Here is a 16400-nt window from a genome sequence, read left to right on the forward strand (position 1 = left end):
AATCTATTTCCCAATTATTCTCCCAGTCTCCTCAGCTATTTGCCCCACTTCATTTCCCAGAATTAACTCTAGCAATGTCCTTGTTGGACCACAATCACACTGATGTAGGAAACAGTCCTGGATCCATTCTGAAACGCTTTTCCCTCTTTGACCACGTGCTTTACCCTTAATCCACTCTATATTGGATTAGTCTAAATCCCTTGTTTTTGCATATCTTTCTGAACTAGAATCATACAACACAGAACGAGGCCATTCTGCCCCTCGTGCCTGTGCTGGCTCCCCTCCCGCAACAACACAATTACTTGCATTTATATAGCACCTTTAACATAGTAAAACGTTCACAAGAGCGTTATCAAACAAAATTTGACAGCGAGCCACATAGAAACATAGAACCATAGAAGATGTTCGGCCTCTCGAGCCTGCTCCGCCATTCAATGCGATCATGGCTGATCATCCAAATTCAGTACCCGGTCCCTGCATTCTCCCGATATCCCTTGATCCCTTTAGCCTTAAGAAATATATCCAACTCCTTCTTCAGTATATTTAATGAACTGGCCTCCACTGCCTTCTGTGGTAGAGAATTCCACAGGCTCACCACTCTCTGGGTGAAGAAATTCCTCCTCATTTCTGTCCTAAATGGCTTACCCCTTACCCTTAGACTGTGACCCCTGGTTCTGGACTCCCCGACCATCGGGAACACCCTTCCTGCATCTAGCCTGTCCAGTCCTGTTAGAATTTTATAAGTTTCAATGAGATCCCCTCTCATTCTTCTAAACTCCAGCGAGGACAAGCCCAATCGACCCAATCTCTCCTCATACGTCGTTCCTGCCATCCCAGGTATCAGCCTGGTGAATTTTCGCTGCACTCCTTCCATGGCAAGAACATAAGGCGACCAAAACTGCACGCAATAGTCAAGATGTGGTCTCACCAAGGCCCTGTACAACTGCAGCAAGACATCCTTGTTCCTGTACTCAAACCCTCTCGCTACGAAGGCCAAAACACCATTTGCCTTCTTAACCGCCTGCTGCACCTGCATGCTTACCTTCAGCGACTGGTGCACAAGGACACCCAGGTCTCGTTGCACTTCCCCTTCTCCCAATCTATTGCCATTCAGATAATAATCTGCCTTCCTGTTTTTGCCACCAAAGTGGATAACCTCGCATTTATCCATGTTATATTGCATCTGCCATGCTTCTGCCCAATCACCCAACCTGTCCAAATCATATTGGAGTTTCTCGGCATCCTCCTCACAGCACACACGCCCACCCAGCTTTGTGTCATCTGCAAACTTGGAGATATTACATCTAGTTCCTTCGTACAGATCATGAATATATATTGTGAATAGCTGGGGTCCTAGGACCGATCCTTGCGGTACCCCACTAGTCACTGCCTGCCACTCGGAAAAAGACCCGTTTATTCACTGAGATAAAAGGGTTCTGGTCCAAATGAACTGGGTAGAAAACTGAACAAACAGGTCGATGGATCAGCAGTGGGAAATTGAGATGGATAGAATAGAAAATAAATATATATTGAAACAAGATGAATACGTGGCTAGAGGAATGGTGCCGGGGGAGGGATTCAAATTCCTGGGACATTGGAACCTGTTCTGGGGGAGGTGGTGTGGTGTATGTGCCTTTAAGTGCAATTGTGGTGTATGTGCCTTTAAGAGCCCCAGGTGTGCGTAATGCCGGTAATTGCCACTTGGGCTATATAAGCCTGTGTATTGGGTATATCCTTTAGAACCCCCCCCAGACTTGCTTAGTAAATACCTATGAACCAACTCCTGTCTTCAGTGTCTTTATCTACACACGGACACTACAGTGGCGACGAGGATGGGATACGGACTTACCTGCAATTCGGCAGCACCTCAAGGACATCGATTCCTCCAGCGTCCAGAAGACTCAAGGAAGTAAGAGAAACTGTGGTTTCACCAGCTGGCCAAGCTGGTGGCAGGTACTGCACTAATCCTTCCTGGGCATCAGGCTGGGGCTCCAGCGGCGGGCTCTACAGCTGAGACAGGCAGCGAAATCGGAGGCAAGCAATAACGGACTGGGAGGGTGCACTCGGGAGACGGCCGGCGCGGCAAGCAGGTCAGCGTTTAGACCTCCATCGGGAACGAGTCTCCAACAGTGAATAAACGGAAACCACAGTAAAACAGCGTTGTTATCGGTAGCAGCGGCGGGAAAGCGCAGGGAGCGCCATATCGTTGCTACAGAGAGAAAATAAAAGCGCGGGAAGCGCCATATCTTTTTTGAAATGCCTAAGTCTGGCAATATTGATGCTTTTGATAATGAAACAGAGCCTAACTTTGGCAATATTGATGTTTTTGATAACAAGATAGAGGATTGGACCACATATGTAGAAAGAGTGGAGGTGTTTTGCACCGCAAATGGAATAGAAGATGAAAAAAAAGCTTCAGTGCTTCTGGATCTAATGGGCGCAGAAACATACAAGCTGTTACGCAACTTAATCACTCCAGCCGAACCGATGGACAAGAATTTTGAGGAGATTGTTGATACCCTACACTGCCAATTCGAGGCAGGACTGGCAGATTCTCTGCAAGACAAATTCATCTGCGATCCCCTAAGTGTAGAAACACAAAAAAAGGTATCTTCTGGAAAAGATTTAACACTGGACAAGGCTTTCAGTGCAATAGGAGCGGCAAAGATACAGCAAAGGCCACAGGACTTCGGCACCCATGAAATGACACGGGGTTTCGAGAGATGTTATCGCTGCGGCAGATCCAACCATGACCAGAGGGATTGTTGGTTCAAAGAAAAAGCATGCAGGCGATGCGGAAAGATGGGACACATTCCACGTGTATGCCGATCTGAAAATAAAAAATCCACTAACGGGAAAAGAATCAATAAGGAAAAGCACAGAAAGGTACAAATGATGACGGACAGTAGCTCCAAAGACCAGAAGAGCGATAGCGACTCCGGAAACAAGAGACTAAGCTCTCTCAAATTACATAATGTAATTGCCAATGAAGATTACCAGACCATTTGGGTTACCCTCATAATAGCAGGGTCCCCAGTTAAAATGGAGCTAGATACAGGATCAGCTCTAACCGTAATAAATCGACGAGATTACGAGAGGCTATTTTCGCATATACCTCTAAAAGACACATCCATTATCTTAAAAACATATACGGGGCAGAAAGTATACCCCAAAGGAAAAATAAAGGTGCCTGTGGTATACAACGGCAAAGAAATACAAAAGTTGTATTTATACATTCTACAAGATGGTGGTCCACCGTTGTTGGGACGTGAATGGATAAGGAAGATACGTTTAGACTGGCACTCCATTCAGGCACTGACGGTGACCAGTAAGGAAAAAAACAATGATGACATCATACCTGAACGATTAAAAGACATCTTGGCCAACGCCAAAGAAGTGTTTCAAGAGAAACTAGGAACCTTGAAAGGCATCACCGCCTCAATAAAAGTGGAAGATGCAGCAATTCCAAAATTTTTTAAGGCAAGACCGGTGCCATACGCAATACGTCCGGCAGTCGAGGCAGAGCTGGAGAATTTGGAAAAGGCAGGCGTATTATCCAAAATAGATTGGAGCGAATGGGCAACACCCATCGTTCCAGTCATGAAAAAAGCATTGAAAAATAACTCTGAGGAACAGAGAAAAATTCGCATCTGTGGGGACTTTAAGGTGACTGTAAACCCGGTCCTTCACACGGTACAGTATCCTCTTCCGAGGATAGAAGATATTTTCGCCTCACTATCCGGAGGAAAACGTTTCACAAAAATTGACTTGGCACAGGCATATCTACAGATGGAGGTTGAGGAGACCTCTAAAAAGTATCTCACAATAAACACACACAAAGGCCTGTACCAGTACAATCGACTGGTTTTTGGAGTAGCATCAGCTCCAGCTATCTGGCAAAGAGCTATGGAGCAAGTCCTGCAAGGGATTCCGGGGACTCAGTGTTACCTAGACGACATCCTTATAACAGGAGAAAACGACAACGAGCACCTTGCCAATTTGGAGCAGGTGCTCACTAGGCTGAAAGAACGGGGCCTACGAGCAAATCCCTCCAAGTGCGAATTTTTCCAAAATCAGATATCATATTGTGGCCACATAATTAATAAGGAAGGGTTGCATAAGTCACCTGGAAAAATTGAAGCAGTTATAAAAGCCCCAGCACCTGAAAATGTTTCACAATTGAGGTCATTCCTGGGATTAATAAATTACTATCATAAATTTTTACCGAACTTATCAACTATTCTACACCCTCTTAATGATCTTCTACACACAGGAGTGATTTGGAAATGGAACGAAGACTGTAAACGTGCCTTCCATAAATGTAAAGACTTAATCACATCCGAGAAAGTTTTGGCTCATTACAACCCATCACTACCAATCAGACTGGCGTGCGATGCATCCCCTTACGGCATAGGAGCGGTATTGTCCCATAGATTCCCTGATGGCTCGGAACGGCCGATAGCTTTTGCGTCACGCTCATTGAACTCAGCTGAGCGTAACTATTCCCAGATAGACAGGGAAGCACTCAGCCTGGTATGGGGAGTGAAGAAATTCAACCATTACCTACACGGACAAAAATTTACCTTGCTGACTGACCATCAACCCCTCATCTCCATATTCAACCCTAAGAAAGGTGTCCCCATTATGACGGCACAAAGACTACAGAGGTGGTCCCTTTTTCTAGGGGCACACCAATACAACATTGAATACAAAGGGTCAAAACAGCATGGGAATGCTGACGGTTTATCGCGCCTGCCGTTGCCAACGATAGAAGAGGCACCTACAGTAGACCCAGTAGAGATATTCCACTCTACCATAGTGGAATGTCTACCGGTGACAAATTCTGCCATTGAAAGGGAGACCAGAAATGACCCCACTCTCTCACGGGTCTACGATTTAACAATGAAGGGATGGCCAGCACATGGCGAACCATTGTTGCCAGCATTCTCACAAAGAAGAGAACAGCTGTCAGTGTGCCGAGGAACCTTGATGTGTGGATCCAGGGTGGTGATTCCACCCAAACGCCAGGATAAAGTGCTAAAGGAGCTTCACGAGGGGCATCTGGGTGGAGTGAAAATGAAGAACCTAGCTAGGGTGTTTGTATGGTGGCCAGGTATCGATGGAGACATCGAAGACATGACCAAGAGCTGCCTAGGATGCCAGAAGGTCCAAAATGCTCCGCCACAGGCCCCTCTACATCCATGGGAGTGGCCCTCATCTCCCTGGCAAAGGGTGCACATCGACTTTGCTGGTCCATTTATGGATTCAATGTTCTTAATCGCAGTTGATGCACACTCCAAGTGGCCGGAGGTAATAAAGATGTCCTCCACCACCACGGAAAAAACCATCACAGTATTAAGGACCATATTTGCCAGGAATGGGCTGCCGGAACAGATATGTTCTGATAATGGACCGCAATTTGTGTCCGAAGAATTCAGAAAGTTCTTAAAGAACAATGGGTAAAGCACTACACGTCCGCCCCATACCATCCCGCCACCAATGGATTGGCTGAAAGGTTTGTCCAGACCTTTAAGAAGGCCATAAAGGCCATGGGTAATGAAGACATAAAACTTCAGCACAAGGTGGATAACTTCTTATTTGCATATAGGAATGCAACACATATGGTTACAAACCAAACTCCCGCCATGATGTTCTACAATAGAAACCTAAGATGCCGGCTGGATTTGTTCAAGCCCAACATCCGAAGGGACGTGGAGAACCGGCAGTTTCAGGGCATGAATGAAAGGCCAACTAGGGCCTTCCAGATAGGCCAACCGGTTTTGGCCCGGGACTACCGTACCGAGAAATGGCAGCCTGGAACTATCTGCACACGACTAGGACCACTGATGTATACCGTGGACATCGGAGAAAGCATAATAAGGCGCCATGCTGACCAAATCATCAAGTCATCCGAAAAGGGACAACCTACACCACCACGCTATACATCTAACGATGAAGTAGAGATACCCATATCTACCTCCGATCCGGTGATACTGGAACCCGATGAACCCGACACTGGCCTTCAAGCCGAATCAGCCTTGCCAGAAGAACCTACTACACCACCAGAAACTACTACACCCCCGAGGCGTTATCCGGACCGAGTCAGGAAGCCTCCTGAGAGACTAACTTATAATTAATTAATACAGCAATGTATATTATTTTGCATATAACATGTAATTAATAATTACTTAAAATATGATGTACTAGTTAGCTAGAAGGGGAGGAATTGTGGTGTATGTGCCTTTAAGTGCAATTGTGGTGTATGTGCCTTTAAGAGCCCCAGGTGTGCGTAATGCTGGTAATTGCCACTTGGGCTATATAAGCCTGTGTATTGTGTATATCCTTTAGAACCCCCCCCAGACTTGCTTAGTAAATACCTATGAACCAACTCCTGTCTTCAGTGTCTTTATCTACACACGGACACTATAGGTGGGACCAGTTCAAACTGGACGGTTTGCACCTGGGCAGGGCCGGGACCGATGTCCTAGGGGGAGTGTTTGCTAGTGCTCTGGGGGAGGGTTTAAACTAAAATGGCAGGGGGTTGGGAACCTGAGCGTGGAAACAGAGGAAAGAGAAACAAGGATAAAAGCAAAAGACAGGAAGGAGAAGAACAAAAGTGACAGGCAGAGAAATCCAGGGTTTAAATCAAACATGGCCACAGTAAATAATAATTCTGAAAGATCTAAGAGTGTTAAAAAAACAAGCCTGAAGGCTTTTTGTCTTAATGCGAGGAGCATTCATAATAAGGTGGATGAATTAGCTGTGCAAATAGAGGTAACCGAATATGATATGATTGGGATTACGGAAACATGGCTCCAGGGTGGCCAAGGCTGGGAACTCAACATCCAGGGGTATTCAATATTCAGGAAAGATAGGCAGAAAGGAAAAAGAGGTGGGGTAGCATTGCTGGTTAAAGAGGGGATTAACACAATTGAAAGGAAGGATATTAGCTCTGATGATGTTGAATCTGTATGGGTAGAACTGAGAAATACCAAGGGGCAGAAAACATTAGTGGGAGTGGTATATAGACCTCCAAACAGTAATGCGGAGGTCGGGGATGGCATTAAATGGGAAATTAGAGAAGCGTGCAATAAGGGCACAGCAGTTATCATGGATGACTTTAATCCACATATAGATTGGGCTAACCAAATTAGTAACAATACTGTGGAGGAGGAATTCCTGGAGTGTATATGGGATGGTTTCCTGGACCAATATGTCGAGGAACCAACTAGAGATCAGGCCATCTTAGACTGGGTATTATGAAATGAGAAAAGATTAATTAGCAATCTTGTTGTGCGAGGCCCCTTGGGTCAGCGCGATCCTAATATGATGGAATTCTTCATTAAGATGGAGAGTGAAATAGTTGACTCAGAGACTAGGTTCCTGAATTTAAATAAAGGAGACTATGATGGTATGAGGTGCGAGTTGGGTAGGATTGATTGGGGAATGTCACTCAAAGGGTTGACGGTGGATGGGTAATGGCAAACATTCAAAGATCGCATGGATGAACTACAGAATTTGTTCATCACAGTTTGGCATAAAAATAAAACAAAAAAGGTGACTCAACCGTGGCTAACAAGGGAAATTAGGGATAGCATAAGATCCAAGGAGAGGACATATAAATTGGCCAGAAAAAACAGTAAACCTGAGGATTGGGAGCAGGTTAGGATCCAACAAAGGAGGACAAAGGGATTAATTAAGAGGGGGGAAATAGAGTATGAGAGTAAGTTTTCAGGGAACATAAAAACTGACTGTAAAAGCTTTTATAGATATGTGAAGAGAAAAAGATTGGTGAAGTCAAGCATAGGTCCCTTGCAGTCAGAATCAGGGGAATTTATAATGGGGAACAAAGAAATGGCAGTCCAATTAAATACATTCTTTGGTTCTGTCTTCACAAAGGAGGACACAAATAACCTCCCAAAGATGTTGGGGAATATAGGGTCTTATGAAAGGGAGGAACTGATAGAAATCAGTATTTGTAGGGAAATGGTGTTAGTGAAATTGATGGGATTGAGGGCCGATAAATCCCCAGGGCCTGATAATCTACATCCTAGGGTACTTAAGGAAGTGGCCCTAGAAATAGAAGATGCATTGCTGGTCATCTTCCAAAATTCGATAGACTCTGGAACAGTACCCATGGATTGGCAGGTAGCTAATATTACCCCACTGTTCAAAAAGGGTGGTAGAGAGAAAACGGTGAATTACTGACCGGTAAGCCTGACATCGGTAGTGGGGAAAATGCGAGAGTCTATTATAAAGGATGTAATGGCAGTGCACTTGGAAAAAAGTGACCGGATCAGACAAAGTCAACATGGCTTTACAAAAGGTAAATCATGCTTGACTAATCTACTGGAATTTTTTGAGGATGTAACTGGTAAAATAGATAAGGGAGAACCAGTGGATGTGGCGTATTTGGATCTTCAAAAGGCTTTCGATAAGGTCCCGCATAAGAGATTAACGTGTAAAATTAAGGCACATGGGATTGGGGGCAAGGTATTGACTTGGATAGAGAACTGGTTGGCAGACAGAAAGCAAAAAGTTGGAAAAAAGTGGCTCTTTTTCCGAGTGGCAGGCAGTGACTAGTGAGGTACCACATGTATCGGTCCTTGGACCGCAGCTATTCACAATATATATTAATGATCTGGACGAGGGACCTAGATGTAATATCCAAGTTTGCAGATGACACAAAGCTGGGTGGGCGTGTGTGCTGTGAGGAGGATGCCGAGATGCCGAGATGCCGAGAAACTCCAGTATGATTTGGACAGGTTGGGTGATTGGGCAGAAGCATGACAGATGCAATATAACGTGGATAAATGCGAGGTTATCCACTTTGGTGTCACAAACAGGAAGGCAGATTATTATCTAAATGGCAATAGATTGGGAGAAGGGGAAGTGCAACGAGACCTGGGCGTCCTTGTGCACCAGTCGCTGATGTCTTGTTTTGCACACTTTGTACAAAAATAATAAATTGCAGGACAACGGAGTATTACAGTTTAACTCTTTTATTCAGCATTAGGTCTGTGATCTTACTCATAGCAGAACCCGTGGGGAAAAGCATGGCATTAGGACCCCTAGCCTGGGTCTTCCAAAACAATAGTAGTCCTTACAGATGCCTGCAGGCCAATGACAACTCAGCATGTGATCACATGTGAATATAATAGGTATTCCTTACAGATGCCTGTGGGCCAATGATAATTCAATATGCAAATGTTACATCCCCTTTCTTTTAAAAGAAAAATGTTATGCATTACTTTTAAACCTTTCTTCTACATAATGTTCTCGGTAGCATAATCATATAAGTAAACTCAGCATTTAACTAGCACTGAAAACATCTCAACGTTTCAATAACGATGTACAGCTTTTGTTTCGGGCAGCGATCCGCCTACACCCTTTGACAGTTCACAAGTCAAGGATAACTCTAGGCTTGACCTCTCATCCCGACCTTGTGTGGTATGGAACTGAGCATGCTCCTGAACCGGTCAACAATTCAGGTTCGGGTTTAGGTTCAGGTAAATATGATGTGTTTTGTGTATTGCTCTGTTCATCTCAATCTGTTGAACTGATCCTCTCTTCGGAATGACGGTGTTGTTCCTTGGTGTTCAGGAGGTGCCTGCGATTGCGGCGGTACACCTGTCCTTCTGGGGTGCGGACGTGATACGATCGCTCAGTGTCAGCTGGCTGGATGACGACTGCTGGCTTCCAGTAGTCATGCTCCTGGATTCTGATGGATTCTCCATTGTGCAGCGGCGGCAGTAGTCTAGCTGACCTGTCATAGTATTGTAGGAATTGCCAAATCCCTATCTGAAGTACTGAGACCAGGCAACTCTGGTAATTAAACGACGTTTAATACAAACTGGTGGAAGTAACAGTTAAAACGCAAGAGAACTGAGCAACAGGTGTTTGCTTAAGGCTGACTCCACGAGGACTGATTCTGGAAGCTTCCCCGCTGACGTCATGACATCATCACGTTTCCCGCAGTTGGGAACGTCACGTGACCTGCGTGATGACGTCATCGCGTTTGGTCTACATCTTAAAGGGACCGTGTTATTTACATAAAGCAAACAAATACAGGTAACCGATTCACTCTGTTAAAGGCAATTATGTACATCCATATAAGAGTCCCTTGGTGGCTCTGCCACATGCGCCCCCCCAGAATTGTCCTTAACAGCGAAAGTCAATCGAAGAGCAGGTCGGACGAGCCTGTTCGAACAGCTCCTATATTCCCGGAGAGGAAATTGCTGGGCAGCTGAGGAGCTGGCCGGTGGAACGATCCAGTCGGGCATGGTAGCAGCAGGCGGTCAACCACGACGCGGTGGCTGTGCAATCTCGACTGGTTGCTCGAAATCCAGGTGCGCGGGCTTGAGGCGGTCAATTGAGATGTGGTTGGGCTTGCCGCCGATGTCGAACACAAAGCTATTGGCACCTGCCTGCAGTACTCGGAAAGGGCCTGTATAAGGAGCTGTGAGTGGACTGCGATGGGCATCATGACAAATGAAAATGAACCTGGCCTGCATCAATTCCGTTGGAACATGGGAGGCAGGCAAACCATGATGTGACATCGGAATTGGCTTGAAACACTGGGCTGCTTCCTGGTGGGCATCCAGTTGGGCGGCTGCGGACCACGGCTTCGTTGGTGACGACAAGAATTCGCCTGGCACCCGGAGCGGCTGGCCGTACACAAGTTCTGCGGCAGAAGACTGCAAGTCCTCCTTTGGTGCTGTCCGCAACCCAAGCATAACCCAAGGCAGTCTATCTGCCCATGCGGTGCCCTGGAGGGTGGCCCGTAATGACGCCTTCAATGACCGATGAAAGCGCTCACATAACCCATTTGCCTGCGGATGGTAGGCCGTGGTGCAATGGAGCTTGGTGCCCAAACCTAAAGCTACCCCGTTCCAAAGTACGGATGAGAATTGCGTGCCGCGGTCTGAGGAAGTATCTGTTGGGACACCGAACCGTGCAACCCATGAGGAAATAAAAGCCCTGGCGACGTCCACGGAGGTGGTGGATGTCAGAGGGACCACCTCCGGCCATCTTGTGGTGCGGTTGACGATAGTCAGGAGGTGTGTGAACCCTTGCGACGGTGGAAGAGACCCAACGAGGTCGACGTTGACGTGGTCAAAACGGCGCTCCGGTACTTTGAAAGTGGCCAAGGGGGCTTTGACATGGCGTTGCACTTTGGCTCTTTGGCAAACGACGCAGGTGTTAGCTCAGTCGCGGACGTCCCTGCACATTCCTCTCCAGATGAATTTGGATGCCAGTAACTTTTGAGGCGCCCTCACGCCAAGATGTGAAAGTCCGTGGATGGCGTCAAAAACTTTCCGCCGCCAGGAAAACGGAATGATCAGGCGGGGATCCCCCAATGAGACGTCGCAGAGCAAGGAGGGGCCCGCCGCATGGAAATGCACATCCGTTGGCTGGAGGCAAGAGGAGTCGGTACGGAATGCCTGAGTTTCCGGGTCAGCTGCTTGGTCGGCAGCCACGTGTGAATAATCTATTCTCAGCTGGACGGCTTGGACGGTCGCCCGCAAGAGGCAATCAGCCACCACGTTGTCCTTGCCGGCCACGTGCTGGATGTCGGTGGTGAACTCTGAAATAAAGGTGAGTTGTTGCTGCTGTCTAGCTGACCACGGTTCGGCAGCCTTGGCCATAGCAAACATCAACGGTTTGTGGTCCACAAACGCGGTGAAGTGGCGCCCTTCCAACAGAAAACGAAAATGGCGGATGGCCAGAAACAGCGCCAACAACTCCCTGTCGAACGTGCTGTACCTGCGCTCATTACTGCGCAGTTGGTGACTAAAAAACGCCAGTGGCTGCCACGTACCGCCGACCCACTGCTCCTGCACGGCTCCTATGGCGTAGTCTGACGCGTCGGTCATCAGAGTGATGGTGACTCCAGGCAGTGGGTGCGCCAACATTGTGGCATTTGCGAGAGCAGCCTTCGTGTCCCCGAAGGCACAAACCATCTCAGGCGTCCAAACCAGGGGTTCCTTTCCCAACTTACCTCGGAGGGTCTCGTAGAGTGGCTGCATAAGTTGCACGGCCCTGGGAATAAAACGATGATAAAAATTTACCATACCCAGGAACTCCTGGAGGGCCTTGACGGACTGCGGCTGCGGAAATGCTGCAATCGCCTCCACCTTTGACTGAAGTGGCGTTGCCCCCTCCGCGGTGATGCGGTGGCCCAAGAAGTCCAGCTGCTGTAGCCCGAACTGGCATTTGGCCGGGTTGATTATTAGGCCATGTTGATGGAGGCGGCGAAAGAGGATGCGCAGATGATTGATGTGTTCCTCTTTGGTGGCACTGGCAATCAGGATGTCATCGAGATACACAAATAAAAACTTGAGATCCCACAGCACCGAATCCATTAGGCGCTGAAATGCATGTGCCGCATTTTTGAGCCCAAACTGCATTCGGAGGAACTCAAAAGGCCGAAGGGGGTAATGACCGCCGTCTTTTGGATGTCCTGGGGGTGTACAGGCACTTGATGGTACCCACGAACAAGGTCGACCTTGGAAAAGATCGAAGTTCCCGCCAAATGTGTGGAGAAATCCTGTATGTGCGGTATGGGGTACCAATCGGGGGTTGTGACTTCATTAAGGCGCCGGTAGTCACTGCAGGGCCGCCAGCCGCCGCTGGGTTTAGGGACGATATGGAGCGGCGAAGACCAGGGACTATTCGACCGGCAAATAATCCCCAACCGCTCCATTGCGGCGAACTCCGCGTTTGCAGCCGCGAGTTTGCTGGCTTCTAGTCGCCGGGCCCGTGCGTAGACCGGGGAGCCAGTCATTGTAATATGGTGCTCCACACCATGCTTGGCGGACATTGCAGAGAAGGTGGATCTGGTTAGCTCTGGGAACTCGCCAAGAAGGCAGGTGAATTCGTTGAGCGCTGGCAAGGCGCAGGAGACCGCATGCGACGCGACTGAACCTCAAACGCACGGAATGGAGTTGTACGTGGTGGCGTTGATCAGTCGACGATTTTTTAAATCGACCAACAAGCCGTTGGCGCATAAAAAGTCAGCGCCGAGCTTCGCTTGCGAAATTTTGGCGGTGATGAACTCGCACTGGAAGTATTGACCGCCAAGACGCACCTTGACCCGCCGACTCCCGAATGTACGAATAGCACCGTCGTTGGTGGCTTGGAGGGGGAGCCCGCGCCTCCCAGCCCGGATGTCGAGGACTGATGCGGGAAGAATGCTGCACTGCGCCACCGTGTCGCACAAAAATCGTCGGCTCGAGATGGAATCGGTGATATAGAGTAACTTCCCGGAGTCGCCAATCGCCATTGCGGCCGTGGGGCATACTGCAGGTTCGGTCTTCCTTTCGCGCAGCTGGTGCTGGTATTTTTTGGTTGCCTTGGGCGTGAAACCGCAGGGCGGACGGCAGCACCTGGCCTTCGTGCCGAAACGGGTGTGGTAATAACACAAGGCGGATGGTGGAGGCGTCGGGGCGGGGTCCCGTGGGGAAGGACGCCTCAAGGCGGCGCAATGTTGCTGCATGACCGCGTAAATAGTATCAACTTCGGACGCAAGCGCCACACAATCCGCGGTTTCCGACCGTGCGAGGGCCGCCTGTACCTGCTCGGGCAACTGGCTCAGGAAGAACTCCCGAAAGAGGAAACATTGCGGTTTGGAACCGAGGAGTGTGAGCATCTGGCTCATTAACTCCGACAGCTTGGAGTTGCCTAGCCCGGGCAGCGTGAGCAATCGTCGTGCACACTCTGCCTTTGTGAGGCCGAAAACCTGGAGTAGCCGCGCCTTAAGGGTATCATACTTGCTGTCGGCCGGAGGCTTTTCCAGCAGGTTGCTGATCCTCGAAGCCGTGGAGTGATCGAGTGCGGAGACCATGTAGAGATACCAGGTCTGATCCACCACGATATTCCGAAGCTCGAACTGAGCCTCCGCTTGCACAAACCAGGAGGCCGCCTGTTGTTCCCAAAACCAAGGGAGCTTCAAAGCAACTGCGTTCGCATCCATCGTGTCCCTGCATCTCGCTTCCTTCGCAAAGATTGTCCGCGAAGATTCGGGGTCACCACTGTAGGAATTGCCAAATTCCTATCTGAAATACTGAGACCAGACAACTCTGGTAATTAAATGACGTTTAATACAAACTGGTGGAAGTAACAGTTAAAACGCAAGAGAACAAAACAACAGGTGTTTGCTTAAGGCTGACTCCACGAGGACTGATTCTGGAAGCTTCACCGCTGACGCCATGACGTCATCACGTTTCCCGCTGTTGGGAACGTCACGTGACCTGCATGATGACGTCATCGCATTCGGTCTACATCTTAAAGGGACCGCGTTATTTACATACAGCAAACAAATACAGGTACCGATTCACTCTGTTAAAGGCAATTGTGTACATCCATATAAGAGTCCCTTGGTGGCTCTGCCACAGTATCACTTTTGGTGTTGCTGTCTCTGTACACGTTTTGCATGCACTTGCTTGCAGCTGATGACCTCTGGCTGCAGCTGCTGGTTGGTGCTTGGAAGGATTGAGTGAAGTCTGCGGCTCATCAACAGCTGTGCTCGTGACTTGAAGTTGTCAACCGGAGTGTTGCGGTACTCAAGGAGACTGATGTAGGGGTCTCTTTTGTCTGCTTTGGCTTTTTCCATGAGTGTTTTTGCAATCTGGACAGTTTTTTCAGCAAGGCCATTACTTTGAGGGTAATGTGGGCTTGATGTGACATGTGTGAAATCCCATGCCTTGGCAAACGACTCGAACTCTTTTGATTTGTATTGGGGGCCATTGCCTGAGACTAAAGTCTCTACCATGCCATGCCTGGCAAAGGCTGCCTTTAGCTTGTGGATCACAGCTGCAGATGTGGTGCTGTGAAGCTTGTCCAGTTCAAAAAATCTGCTGTAGTAATCAACAGTCACTATGTAGCCCTTGTTGCTCCATGTGAACAGATCCGTTGCTGTGACCTGCCAGGGCCTGTCTGGGATACGGTGAGGTATCATGGGCTCTTTGACATTTGATGGGCGGCATTCTAGACAAATGGAACATTTTCCGACAATGTCCTCAATGTGTTTGCACATTCCGGGCCAAAACATAATGTCACGTGCTCTTTGCTTGCATTTTTCCATGCCCATATGTCCAGCATGAATTTTTGTCAACATCTCTTCTCTGAGACTGGTAGGAATGATGATTTTCTCCCCTTTGAAGATGATTCTGTTGATTTGTGACAGTTCATCTCTGTGGTTCCAGAATTCAGATATGCTCTGAGGGCATTTCCTCCTTTCCTCAGGCCATCCTTCGTGTATGACTTTGCTCAGCAGTGTGAGTTGTGCATCTTTCTCTGTTCCTGCTCGGACCTCCTTCAGTTTTGAGTCACTCACAGGTAAGCTGTTTTACACCATGTGCACCTGCACATCCATGCCTTCACTGAGGCTGCTGTCCTGGTAGCTAAGAGACTTTCTGGAGAGCGTGTCTGTGATAGGAATGTCTTTGCCTGGACGGTGAATGATTGTGAAGTCGTACTTCTGTAGCTGAAGGATCATTCTCTGTAGCCTTGGTGGGGCTGCGGCGAGTGGTTTCCTCATGATTGACTCGAGGGGCTTGTGGTCGGATTCCACAATGACTTGTCGGCCATAGATGTACTGGTGGAAACGCTTACATCCAAACAGAATTGCATATAGCTCTTTCTCGATTTGAGCATAGTTGATTTCACTGTCTGTGAGAGATCTGGAAGCGTAGCCGATGGGCTTTCCTTCTTGCAGTAATACTGCACCTAGTCCGTACTTTGACGCGTCCACTTGTAGTCTGAGCTCTTTATTGGGGTCAAAGTAGGCAAGAACTGGTCCTGGTTCTCTGGTGATTAGGTCTTTCATTTTCTGAAATGCTGTGTCATGTTGTTTGTCCCACAGGAACTCATTGGATTGTTTGAGCAACTGACGCGTGGGTGCGTTGATTTCGGAGAGGCTCGGGGCAAACTTGGCTAAGTAGTTAACCATGCCTAGTACTGTCTCTAGCTCCACGCGGTTCTTTGGCGGCTCCATCTTCTTGATGGCGGAGATTTTCTCTGGATCCGGCTTAATGCCATCAGTTGAGAGGCGATGCCCAAAATAACTGATCTCGGTGGATCCGATTATGCTTTTCTCGGGGTTGAGCCGGATACCTTTCTGCCGTGATCTTTGTAGCATTGCACGGGGGTTCCTGTCATGTTCCTCTCTATTTCTGCCATAGATGAGGATGTCGTCTACGATTGCGACTACTCCGTCGAGGCCTTCATAGGTTTCGTCGATCTTCCGCTGGAATTCATCCTGAGCTGAGATAAGACCAAATGGTAAACGCAGAAATCGGTAGCGTCCAAATGGTGTGTTGAACATTGTTAGCTTAGATGACTCTTCCGTGAGCTTGATAGTCCAGTATCCTGATTGTGCGTCCATTACACTGAAGTAA

The sequence above is a fragment of the Somniosus microcephalus genome, chromosome 2, assembly GCF_052327205.1.
Source record: "Somniosus microcephalus isolate GS21.2 chromosome 2, FLI_Smic_1.0, whole genome shotgun sequence".
NCBI classification, from domain to species: Eukaryota; Metazoa; Chordata; class Chondrichthyes; order Squaliformes; family Somniosidae; genus Somniosus; species Somniosus microcephalus.